We start from the raw sequence: 11,241 nt of genomic DNA, 5'->3' as shown, positions 1-11,241 counted from the left end.
GTCTAAACGATCCACGAAGAACACATCTTCACTGTTTACTGTAGCAGTGCTCCTTTTGGGAATGATGTCGGGCATACACAGAGTTCCGCTTTATTTAACGGACAACCACGTCCAATCACAATCAGTGTTGCTATGAATCACCCCATTTACCTGACGTTCAATCTATTCCTGTATCGAGTCTGCTGCTTAAATTGCAATCGGTGATTCGTGACTCCCGAGGTCCTTTATATATCGGACCCATGACTCTACCGACGGCCGATGACCGATCCTCCATTGCACTGATGGACCGGATGCGATATGGTATTAAATCATGGTTTATATGCCCGTCGGGTCCACAAACTTATCGCAATCGACACTTTAACATGGTAACGCTTCACGGCTTGCGATCTGCGATGGATGCGATGACAGGTTAAGTCATATTGTAATGTAGTGGCGGGTCCACATATGTTCAGCGCAATCGGGGGTTGCCCTTGGCGGAGGTCCGATGCGATATCGCTATCGGAGACTGCAAGTCGCACAGGGTCAGGGCTTAGCATTAACACAGACCACTCCATTTTTGCGATGCGATATGAGATACCAGACCTGATATTTCTTAGCACTCCCATGTATAAGGTTTCAAGTCCGTAATCTGCCTCCGATAGTGTATTTGCCCGCTGATAGTGTTAAGTCTATATACCCAAGTCTTTTTGCCTCTGTTTGCGTTAAATGCATATACATGTCTTGCTGCCTTCATTTCTATGATGGCTCCCGATAGCTGTTACCTGCATGCATATAATCTCTTCGATGACTTATTTGCATGCCTCCATTGGTTCTGTTTGCTCTTTGTGCTGTTTGCTCCTCTGGTGGCTCTGTCTCCTCCTCTTGGCTCCGATAGCTCTGTGTGCTCCTCTTGGCTCTGTCTGCTCCTTGAATATTGCCATATTGACATCAATGACAATCTGTGTCCAAAAATATCCCCCTTTGTTATTGATGGCAATATTCTTCTGCTCTCCCCCTTTGACATCAATGGTAAAGGAATGCATACAGACTCCCCCTGTCAACATGATCCCCCTGTCCTGTTACATCCTTATGAATGAATTTTTGTGATGATAAAGAAATAACCCCCATGTTTTGACGCAGATGTTCAAATGCTTCTCAAGGAAGAGGTTTTGTGAAAATATCAGTTATCTGCTCCTTAGTACTGATATATTCTAGGACGATGTTTTGTTCAACTACTTTCTCATGGAGGAAATGATACTTGATTGGTATGTCTTTGGTTCTTGAGTGCATCACAAGATTTTTGCTAAGACTGATAGCACTTGTGTTGTCACAATAGATGGTAATTGGTTTATCTGTACATATGTTGAGATCTTTTAGAGCTTCCTTCATCCATAGCATCTGAGTACAACAATATGCTGCAACAATTTATCTAGGAAGAATGCATTTCCACTAGTACTTTTTGATCATCTATAATTCTAGCCCAATCAACATCGGTGTATGCAGTTACAGTCAGTGTTGAGCTCTTTGGGTACCAAAGACTGAAATCAGAAGTTCCCTTTAGATATTTGAGAATTCTTTTTATAGCTAATAAATGGGATTATTTGGGAGCAAATTGAAATCTTCCCACCATTCCTACTGCCTACATTATGTCTGGTCTTGTAGCTGTTAAGTATAGAAGGGCTCCAATCATTAACCTGTAATGAGTTGCATCTACTAGAGGGGAGTCATCATATTTGCTCAATTTGCAGTTTGTGGTCATAGGTGTGCTCACGGGTGCACATTCATCCACTCCATAATTTTTGAGCTTGTATTTTAGATATTTGGTTTGAGATATACACAATCCTGCTCTGGTTTGAGATAGTTGAAGTCCAAGGAAGTGGGACAACTCTCCTATCATTGACATCTCAAACTCTTTTGACATGTTTTGAGAAAATTCATGGCTCATTTCATCATTATTACTAGCAAAAATCAGATCATCGACATAAACAAGAGCAACTAGAAACTTACCTTGATCTATCTTTATGTCTAGATTGCTTCCAACCGCTCCCTTTTTGAAGCCTTTTTGTTGTAGATAGTGATCCAGTCTTGCATACCAAGTTCTAGGAGCTTGTTTCAACCCATATAAAGCCTTTTTCAACTTACAGACTAAGTCCTTTCCTGCTGTTAGATCAAACCCTTTTGGCTGCTCCATGTAGACTTCCTCCTTGAGTTCCCCATTTAGAAATGTTGATTTCACGTCCATTTGATAGATTTTGAATCCTTTTGAGCAAGAAAATGCTAAGAACATCCTGATAGCTTCCATACAGGCTACTGGTGAAAATGTCTCTTCAAAGTCAATTCCTTCAATTTGTGAATAGCCTTTGCAGACAAGTCTTGCTTTATTTCTGATAACCTGTCCTTCCTCATTCATTTTATTTTTGAACACCCATTTGGTTCCTATTATGTTTTTGTCCTTTGGACGAGGTTCTGGCTCCCATGTCTTGTTCTTCTCAATTTGGGACATTTCTTCCTCCATATCTTTTACCCAATGAGGATCCTTACTTTCTTCTGCAAATGTTTCTGGTTCTATCATAGATATAAGGGGCAATGACTTTTCTCTTGGGTTTAATTGTTATCCTTCTTCGGGTCTGCACACCTTCATCTCTATCACCAATGATATACTCTTTTGGATGATATCTTTCGACATACTTCATCTTTGAAGGGGTATGAGGTGGTTCTCTTTCCTCTTCTTCTTCTTCCTCATCTATCTCTTCTTCTTTAGGTTCTTCTTCTTCAATGAGAAAGTCATCTTCATGTTCTTCAATTTCCTTTTCTGGAAGATCTTCATCAACCTTTACATCAATGCTTTCCACTATTTTCTTCAATCTATAATTGTAGCACTTGTAAGCCTTTCTCCATGTAGAGTATCCAAGAAATATCCCTTCATCAACTCGAGAATCAAACTTTCCTGGTGAACCATCATTTATTTTTATGAAGCACTTGCTTCCAAAGATCTTGAAGTACTTCACCGAAGCAGGTCTTCCTTTCCATAGCTCATAAGGATTTTTTTCACAATTTGGTCTTAATTGAGTTCGATTTAATGTATAGATAGCTGTCCCTACTGCTTCTCTCCAGAATTTAGGCTGTAAGTCTGCTGCTAATAGCATAGTTCTTGCCATTTCTTGGACTGTTCAGTTTCTTCTTTCAACTACCCCATTTTGCTGAGGTGTTCTGGTAGCATAGAATTCCCTTTTAATTCCATGAATATTACAGAACTCACTAAACTCGTTTGATGTGAATTCTCCTCCTATGTCTGTTCCGAAGCACTTAATTTTTGAATCTTTTTCATTTTCTACAAGGGATTTTAGATTCTTAAAACACTCAAAAGTTTCAAATTTATACTTTATGAAATATATCCACATCATTCTAGTATAATCATCAACAAATAACACAAAGTACCTTTCTCCTTGGAGTGCTTGATTTCTAGTTGGCCCACACACATCAACATGGATGATCTCCAAGGGCTTCGATGTACAAAGTTCCTTTGTCTTGTGGCTGGTTCTGATCTGATTTCCATGTTGATATGGACCACATACTCCTCGATTTGGTTTGAACAACCTTGGGATGTCTCGTACAGCTTTGATCTTGCCGATATTGATCTGATTTTCGAAGCTTGTATGTCCAAGTCACTTGTGCCACAACCAACTCTCATCTGTCTGAGTCAAGTAGCATTTATTTTCTTGAATCTTGTTCAGAATGTAAATGTTGTCTAATGTTCTCATCCCTTTTGCCACAAGTTCCCTTGAGGCAGAGTTCCTTATTTCACAGTCTTTGGTGCTGGAAAAAACCTTATGTCCTTGATCGCAGATTTGGCTGACACTTAGGAGGTTGTGTTTGAGTCGGTCAACTAGCAGAGCATCTTGAGCTTTTCCTTTTCCATTGATTAGAGTAACAATTCCTTTTCCTGCAATTATGCCAGGTCCGCTTCCAAAGGACACATTCCCTTCCTTTTTTCTTAGTGAGACAAAATTCCTTCTGTCTCGTGTCATGTGTCTGGAGCACCCACTATCCACAAACTAATGGTTTCCATTATTTTGAGCATATAGAGCCAGGCCGCATTTATCCATGCTGGAGTTCTTGCTACTCGTCTTTCTTCCTTTGAGTGGGCAGTCTTGTTCATAGTGTCCATTATTGTAGCAGAAAGAGCAAATCAGATCAAATTTGGTCAAGGGATCAAATGAATTGAAGGTTTTGATTTGTCCTTGCCTTTTGGGGGCATATGAGTTGATTATTCGGTCCTTTAGCTTTGTATTTTCACTTCTGCGAGCCATACAATGTCTGGCTTGATGACCGAAGTTTTTACAGTGAAAGCAGTGTCCAAGAAAGATGGTTTTGTACCTGTTGAAGCAACCATGGTTTGAGTCGATTTCCTTCCTGGGAATTACTCCTCCCTTGTTCTTTGGATTTGCGATGGGCCCTTGGTGGAGTACAGGTTTGTATTTTCTGTAGTGTCCATGATTCGACTCCACATTCTTCTTTGGGGTAATTGTCTCTTCATTCTTGGGATCTGGGATGCACTTTTGATAACATACTTTTTCATCTTTTGGATTGCAGGAAAGTGCATCGGCATAGATTTTCACACTATTCTTAGTGCTTGAGGATCCTCCTTTGAAACCTATTCCAGACTTGTCATGTTGATGTTTTTGATTTTTCAGAATAGTCTCAAGTATTTGAGAGCTTTTACAACCCTTTTTAATTTGCTCCAACTCCTTTCTCAGAGACACTATTTCGGCCTCACGTTCTTCACAAGTCTCTTCTTTTTCTTTAAGATTTGCTTCCAAGAAATATTCTCTCCTTCTTATTTCCTTGTTTTCCACTTTAAGCGAAATGATTTTGTTCCATAGTTTCTCATTTTCTTCAATGGCGCTTATTAACAGTTCATCTACATTTATTTCCAGCCCTGAGTCATCATCATCTGCGAGTGCCATGAATAATGTTTCTTGGATTTCATCATGATCACTTTCCTCATCTGATTTCTTTTTGATGACCATAAACTCATCCTCATCAGACTCATCTTGCTTGGAGAAGAAGTTTTTCTTATTGAACCCTTTCTTTTTGTGTGCCATTCTTTTAGAATTTCCTTCATCATCACTGTCATGTTTATGAGGACATCTTGCCACATAAGGACCTATTTTACCACATTTAAAACATATAAGAGGATACTTGCCTTTAAGCTTAGATCCTCTCTTCAGCTTTCGTACAAATTGAGCCAATTCAGATTCCACATCCGACTCATCACTACAGTCATTCCTTTCTTTCCCCTTCTTTGAATTTGAGGCCTTGAATGCTGCATCTTTGGAGCTTGGGCCACCTTTCCTCATTGCATAGGCAGTGAGAATTCCATGGAGTTCATCCATTTTGAGGGTATCTAGATCCTTTGCTTCTTCTATAGCGCTTATTTTGGAGTCAAATTTGTCTGGAAGAGACCTTAATACCTTTTGAACAATGGTAATTTCTTCAATTTTTTTGTCCAATCCTTTCAGGGAATTTACCACTTTAGCTACTCGGAGGAGGTATGTTGCAATATCTTCTTCATCTTCCATCCTCAAAATTTCAAATTGTCTTCTGTGAGTTTGAAGCTTTGCCTTTTTGACTTTTGAGTCTCCATCGTACAAGCCAACTAGCTTCTCCCACATTTCTTTGGCAGAGGTACAGTGCACGAATTTTGTAAACTTGGAATCAGTGATTCCACTAGTGATGGAGTTCAAGGCCTTTTCATTTGCGATGTAGGCTTTCCTCTCGTATGGGTCTGTTGGAAGAGTGGAAGTCATTTGGTATTCATTTTGAACAAAATGCTAGACTTCAGGTCCAAGGGACATTAAGTAGTAGGTCATTCTTTTCTTCCAGAAACCAAAGTTAGTGCCATCGAACAAAGGAGGTCTTCTTGATGCTTCGTGGTTTCTCATCATGGCTGCCGATCCTCCTTCAAGCTGTTAGGCTAGTATGAAGAAGTCGGCTCTGATACCAATTGTTGGAAATACTAAGGGGGGGGTGAATCAATATTTCTTATTTTTATTTTTTTAATTGTTCTAGTGATTGCCAAAATCATATATAGATATGTATATGTATACAAAGAACACAGAAATCAATAGCTAGAATTAATGCTTTTATTAAAACTCAAGACAATGCAATGAAATAAATACAATATAAGTATATATCTCATTGTCAATAGTTGCCAAGCTCCAACTTGGACTTTCAGTGAGGCTCCAACCTCAAGAGCACCAACTCTGTTTCCCCAAGACACCAATCTTGGAGTTAGGAGCACCAACTCCTAAAGACTTCAATCTTGTTCAGTTCTGAGGCTCTGACCTCTTGGGATCCAACCCAACCTTGGTGTAAACTCATATGCTGCTAAACTCTGTTCAGCTGAGGGTCTCTCACTCCTGCTCTCCTGCCTCAACAACCTCTACTGCTTCTACTACCTCTTCAACCTCTGCTACTTCTTCTACCTCACACACTCATTCTTCACCACAACAACAACAACTATAGTTCTCTGTTTTTACTATATTTATTCATTCCCCATGCCTCTGTCTCTTCGATTCTGCTTACACTGCTGCTTAGGCTTCCTCCTAGGTTGCTGTGGCTTCCTCTTTGGTCTCTGTGGATTTCTTTATCTCTTCGTGCTTCACCAGCACTACTGAGACACGTTGATTCAATGGACAGGTCCAAATGATCCACGGAGGACACATCTTCCCTGTTTACCGTAGCAGTGCTCCTTTTGGGAATGATGTCGGGCATACACAGATTTCCGATTTATTTAACGGACAACCATGTCCAATCACAATCAGTGTCGCCATGAATCACCCCATTTACCTAATGTTCAGTCTATTCCTATATCGGGTCCGCTGCTTAAATTGCAATCGACGCTTCGTGACTCCCGGGGTCCTTTATATATCGGACCCATGACTTCGTCGATGGATGACGACCGATCCTCCACTGCACCGATGGACTGGATGTGATATGGTATTAAACCATGGTTTATATGCTCGTCAGGTCCACAGCCTTATCGTAATCGATGCTTTCATATGGCAAGGCTTCACGGCTTGCGATCTATGACGGATGCGATGACATGTTAAGTCATATTGTAATGTAGCGGCAGGTTTGCATACGTTCATCGCAATCAGGGGTTGCCCTTGGCGGAGGTCCAATGTGATATCGCTATCGGCGATCGTAAGTCGCATAGGGTCAGGGCTTGGCATTAACACAAACCACTCCATTTTTGCGATGCGATATGAGATACCAGACCCGATATTTCTCAACGCTCCCGTGTATAAGGTTTCAAGTCTGCAATCCACCTTCGATAGTGTGTTTGCCCACCGATAGTGTTAAGTCTATATACCAAAGTATTTCTACCTCTGTTTGCGTTAAATGCATATACAGGTCTTGCTGCCTTCATTTCTTCGATGGCTCTCGATAGCTGTTACTTGCATGCATATAAGCTCTCCGATGACTTATTTGCATGCTTCCATTAGTTATGTCTGCTCTTTGTGCTGTTTGCTCCTCTGGTGGCTTTGTCTCCTTCTCTTGGCTCCGATATCTCTATGTGCTCCTCTTGTCTCTATTTTCTCCTTGAATATTGCCATATTGACATCAATGACAATCTGTGTTCAACAGACAACATATTCACAGATGTGGATTGATTTGATTTGTAGGCCTATTAACCAGATGTGACAAAATGACCTATAATAGATTCCCCCCTAAAGTGAAAAGTCAGAAACGATAGCCGAAGACTGAAGTGCTTTACCTTGTGACAAGTATGGATCAAGAACAACTGGTTGACATCATAACCTATTACAATACATTTTCATCATAACATCTTTGCTGAGGGAGGCATACCCATGCTTAGCACATAAGCTAACATTACATATACAATGGTCAAGAACTATTTTCCACTGGTGACAAATTGTGGACCCACGCTTGGATGAATTTTTGTATGATAATAGCCATCATACATTTGTAATATTGTATTATTCCTAAAATCACAACCCAGATGGATGAAACTAGATCCAGGTTCTTTTATCTCATTCACTCGATCGTCCAATATATGAGTCTAACCATGTAAATGAATAAGATAAAGTCAGACATGGTAGACAACATATGATTATCGACCAATGATGTAAGCCGTTAACATACACGAGAGAAACCACCAATGATGTTAATGGCTCTAAAGGTACCATAGTACAATCTATATGGTGTGAATGAATGAGCTGAAGTTGAACTCCACACAAAGTCTTTCGGTTGAAGGCCAATGATGAAGACCTGTCACTGAGAGCGATGAAAATTTCCATTAATGTATGCAAGCCCTAAGGTACAAAAGGGAGTTTCTAAGTCAACTTCTTGGATAATGAGCTGATGTCGACAGGAAGTGACTTGTCGTAGGAGGGCCTTGATGTATCCCCCATCAATGACACAAAACATGTATCAAGATTTGAGACATAATGATGCTGATGTGGAACTAGTTCAGGAACAATAAACATGAAATGAAGGCTTAAGAGTATCATAGTAGATATTAACTGAATGAATTCTCTTGAACATATTGATGACATAGAATAGAGTTGGAAAAATTGACTCAAAACTGAATGCGAAGGCTTTGATATGGTGTGATGAACCAAAAATACAAGTGCATTTCCCAACCCAACAACCATGAAGACGAAGTGGAAGAGTGTCATGTTCAAGAGTGACTCACTTCCATTAACAGGTAGAGTCTCCTATTTTCCAAAATTTCGCAACCATTTCTGGTCAGTACCTCTTTACTTTTTATTTTTATCTTGAGGAGGATAACATATGCTTGACTTGTAAGTTCATCCTTTGGATGAATCCCTCTGATTATTTTTAACAAAACCTAAGAAGGAGCGGTTCAGTCTCATCATGTTTGATGCTTTTACGAGTCCAACAAAGGTCTAATTCAACTCCTTTTTCATGTTTAGAGAGTTTGAAAAAGAGACAAAAAATAAATCTCCAAAATTTCCTTTCGTAAATAGTCTCTTAATTCTGAAAAGCCATAAAATGATACTCAAGAGAACCTCTTAGCCATGTTTGACTACGGTATTCCTTTTTCGTAAATAGCCTATCTCAGTCCAAAAAAGGGTTAAACATATACTGAGTAGACATCCTTTCATTTACTTTAACGAGTTCAAAAAGACAAGTGCTCGAAAATATTTTCATATTTAGGGAGTCTGAAAAGAGCTGAAAGAGGACTCCTCCTGGAGGAACGAGTGGTATAAAGGGTAGCAACTAGTTCCGGTCATGATGGAACTACTCAAAACACGTAGAGGTTAAGAGGCTAGCTAGTAAGACCACTCAGCGCAGTAGTTCCTCAAGAAAGGGTAAAACAACCAAGTGAAAGCGTATGATCGACTAAGCAGATGGCATCGATTGAATGAGAAAAATAAGGCTCATATGGCAGAGTCAAGATGATAAAAATGGAAATCATGAGGTAGGATGAAAATGGTTTCATTTTTACACAAGATTGAAACATGTGGAAACTATGCTTGAGAATACTTGAAGATGGTTTTATTTTTTCACAAGCTTGAAACATGAGAAAAACTATGCATGAAATAAGTTTGCATTGCCCCAACATAATGACTCAATACTAGGCACATGCCCCCTAAGATTCATTTCATTAACCTAAGTAGGCAGATGGAATGAACGTCCATTTACGAGACCAAGTGAAAGACTTGATTGGGAATTTATGAGATCTAATCAAAGAATTGAATTGGAAGGGGATCTGTTTCATTTTTTAATGAGATTGACACAAGAAAAGAACTGTGATCATGACACCTTATTTCATTTTTCAAAAATCTTGACACAAGAAAAGGAACTCAGCTCCAAGACCTTGTTTCATTTTTAACAAGCTTGACACAAGAAAAGGAACTCTGCTCCAGGAATCTTGTTTTGTTTTTTAAGGAGCTTGACACAAGAAAAGGAACTTTGCTCCAGGGATCCAATCATGACCCCCAAAAGGCCATGGATTCCAAGAGGTTCTCATTAGATGGAAGAATAATGCTCTGGAAGGTTTCAAAGGATCTAATAGAATTATCAGACTCTAATCCTCCTAGTAAATGATGCACCACATCACCAACTAGATCATCAGTTGACGCGAGCATGGAATAGGTGGCCACATAATTAATCTGTGGTAGGGAAGATACCACTTGGATATAAGTACCATTTAGGGAAGATGGGTGATTGGGAGTCAAATTAGGACCAACGAATGAAAGCTGATCAATGTTCATGATTCTTCCTTCATGTGGGAAACACATCAAACAAAAGAGTGAAGATACAAGAGCTCCCATGTCATCAACAGAGTCACACCCAAGGACTAAATTCAAATCCAAAGGGCCTTGGACTACCATCACATTGATATATACAGTCTTTCCTCCCAAAGTAATAGGAAAGTAATGAAGGATCCCTAATGGTTGACTAGTTCCTTTGTTAAAGGCCAATAGATTTTGGGTAACAGGCACAAGCTGCAAAGAACCTAAATATTTTCAAGTAGTTGAGAATATAATACTAACAGACACACCTTCATCTATGATTGTGCCAGGTTTGAGCACATTATAAGCCTATAATATGATCTGGAAGGGCATGTAAGGAGGAAGACGATATCTTTCCAGTCGACTCCAATCAAAGGAAGTGACCAAACTACTTGGAGGGGGTGCTGTGGGAACAGGAGAACTGTCCCCTTGCACTATGGGAATGGGAGAACTTCCCCCTTGTACTTTGGGAATGGGAGGATTTCCCCCTTGTGATTTTGGAATGGGAGGAATTTCTTGCGGTACCATTGGAATGGGAGGATTTCCCCCCATTTGATTGGAATATGAAAAAACAAGAAGAACATGAGCGATATGAACTTCACTCTCTACGAGAAAGGTATGATCAATTGAAAGTGGAAATGAGTTAACCGTTTCATCAACTAATGGATGGTTGAGAATGGACTCATGGGATTCATGTTTAGAGAGAGTGGGATTGATTGGATTTGGATTCTGATCAATCAATTCATCAACTAGTGGAGGATTAGGGGAAAGCTTCTGCTAACTAGCTCGAAGTCAGGGCTGAGAACCTGTTAGGTTTTCCAGCACTTTGAGGTTTCATCCATATAAGGTAAAAGGTAAATAGGATGATTCCCTTCACATAACCTATACTATCACTAGTTGATGGTTTATCACCAACATGATCTCTAGGGGCTAATGTCAAGGGCTGATGTGAGCCTGTGGACCACACTTA

The sequence above is a fragment of the Pinus tabuliformis genome, chromosome J (assembly GCF_031772625.1).
Source record: "Pinus tabuliformis cultivar Carrire ecotype Pingquan chromosome J, CPIR1, whole genome shotgun sequence".
Taxonomy (NCBI): domain Eukaryota; kingdom Viridiplantae; phylum Streptophyta; class Pinopsida; order Pinales; family Pinaceae; genus Pinus; species Pinus tabuliformis.
The sequence above is the reverse complement of the archived record's forward strand: the minus strand, read 5'-3'. Positions refer to the sequence as shown.